The 2,500-nt window shown below is 46.7% G+C and overlaps 1 protein-coding gene across 1 annotated transcript in view; it reads left to right on the top strand.

Annotated features, from left to right (window-relative positions):
- LOC130939711 (uncharacterized) overlaps positions 1 to 2,500 on the top strand; it is a 36,508-nt gene that overhangs the window by 30,996 nt on the left and 3,012 nt on the right. The window lies entirely within an intron of this gene.

Raw genomic sequence — 2,500 nt, 5'->3', positions numbered from 1 at the left:
TCATTTGAGGGCTGGCCTCACGGCCATGCCTAGACCTTGTTCTTATGTATTTTCAACGGTGGAGTTTCTACACACCATAGATTAAGGTGTGGAGCTCTGCTGTACCTCGAGTATTAATGCAATTACTATTGTTCTTCTATTCAATTCCGCTTGTTCTTTATCCAAGATATCACTTGTTCTTCAACATGATGAAGGTGATGATTGACGCCCATCACCATTCTCACCCATGAACAAGGTGACTGACAACCATTCTTGTTCTACAAGCATCCGAGGCTTAGTGAATATCTCTTGGATTCTTCGGAATCTTCGTGGTATAGGCAGGACCTGATGGCGGCATTCAAGAGAATCCGGAAGGTCTAAACCTTGTCTGTGGTATTCTGAGTAGGATTCAATGATTGAATGACTGTGACGTGCTTCAAACCTGTAACCTACTGGGCGTTAGTGACAGACGCAAAAGAGTGATTCTATTCCGGTAGGGGAGGGAACCAAACCGGTGATTGGCAGCACTGTGACAGAGTGTGTGCATTAGCTTTCACTGCGCGGATGGGAGGTAGCTGCTGACAACAGTGAAACCCTACACGAGCTTGCCATGGAAAGGAGTAAGAAAGGATTGGATGAAGACAGTAAGAAAGCAGAGAGACGGAAGGGAAGGCATCTTCATACGCTTGTCTGAAGCTCTTACACCAATGATATACATAAGTATCCCTATCCTTATCTTTTATGTTATTTTCGTTCATCACCATTATACATTTGAGTCTGCCTGACTGAGATTTACAAGGTGACCATAGCTTGCTTCATACCACCAATCTCCGTGGGATCGACCCTTACTCACGTAAGGTATTACTTGGACGACCCAGTGCACTTGCTGGTTAGTTGTGCGAAGTTGTAGTGATCACAATTTCGTGCACCACCCCGCCTGACCTGAGGTCGCGCTCGGGACGATCCACGTCGCCCGCGGGTCGCCGTGCCTTGAACCGGGGGAGAGGGGCGCGCGACTGGCCACGAGGGTTGTTCTCGACCACCATCTGCCGCGGTGCCGCTCCCCACCAAGAGCCCGTCTCTTTGAACCAACCGCGAGCCAGGGGATCCCGGGAGGCCAACGTTCGCCCCCTCCCCGTGCCCTGGGACGGGCGAGACGGGGGGGGGCGCCTTTTGGTGACACCCAGGCAGGCGTGCTTGATGACAAGTCATCATATACCTATTTTTCTATGCTTTTCATACAATAAATTGATGATTTGTGCTTAAATATTGAATGCTTTTGTACTTAAATGATAGATTTCCTTGATCTTTTAATTTTATAAATCTTGTAGGAAATAAGAAGAAAAAGAAGCAAAGAAGCACAAAAAAAGGAGAAAAAAAGAGCTTTCGGACACACTTTGAAGTTGGGGTACACTTTGGAGCTTTAGGCCACGCTTTTAAAAGCGTGGCCCATGACCAAATCAATGAAGGAAGCAGCCAGCACGCACACTGCCCTGCCCTTGCCAAGGGCAGGGCAGAATCGAGATACAAAGTGAGGTTGGAAGTAAGAATTTCGCTAAGGTAAAATCTGGCCGCACACAGCATGACCATGCCTACTTCAAAGGGCTATAACTTGAGCTACAGACGTCCAATTGATGTGCTTCCAGTTGCGTTGGAAAGCTGACATTTAGAGCTTTCCAACGATATATAGCAATCCATATTTGGCGCACAATTGAGGCAGGAACGAAAGGCATCTTTAAGGGCCTTGAGAAAGCAAGAAACTAGGCCTTACTTTGGTGCCAAGAAAGCCAAGGAAATTAAGTAGCGTGTGTTTCGGCCATGGTTCGAACTTGGGACATCAAAGTGAAAACACTGCCCTGCCCTCCGCGAGGGCAGGGCAGCATTTTGTTGGTGCACAATTCTGGCGCACCAAGGCACCCTTCTGGCGCACCGCAGCATCATCTGGCAGCACCAGCAGCGCACCGTGGCACAATTCTGGCGCACCAATTTTTTTTGCCCTGCCCTCCGCGAGGGCAGGGCAGCATCCTGCAGCACCAACTCTCACCAACAAGCACACACCAAGGGCGCACGAACATTTTCTGCCCTGCCCTCCACAAGGGCAGGGCAGCCTCCTGGGAGTGTCATGGGCCAAAAATCAACCAAAATTCAATTTAATTCAATTCTTCACCAAATTGAATCAAGGCCAACCAAACCCATTTCTCCTCAAATCCAAAGCAAGCTAAGCCCACATCATCACTCAAAGGCACATGGATCAATTAAATTAGGATTTTCATTTTTGTAATTTGTTTTAATTTCATTTTCATTTTTCATTTTGTAAAGCCTATATAAGGCATCATTTCCATCTTTGTAAAGGAGGCGAGACCCACTAGGGAATATTAGGATTTGAGAGCTCTCTCCTTTAAGTTTTCCTTTCTGCTTTAAATTTTGGGTAGAGAATTGAAGAAATTCTGTTTCAATCTCACCTTGAGATCTCTTGTTTACTTTTTCTGCATAATTGAAATTCACATACTGCTTCATCTTC

Source organism: Arachis stenosperma, chromosome 7 (genome assembly GCF_014773155.1).
Source record: "Arachis stenosperma cultivar V10309 chromosome 7, arast.V10309.gnm1.PFL2, whole genome shotgun sequence".
In the NCBI taxonomy this organism is placed as follows: Eukaryota; Viridiplantae; Streptophyta; class Magnoliopsida; order Fabales; family Fabaceae; genus Arachis; species Arachis stenosperma.
This window is presented reverse-complemented; position numbering and strand designations above follow the sequence as displayed.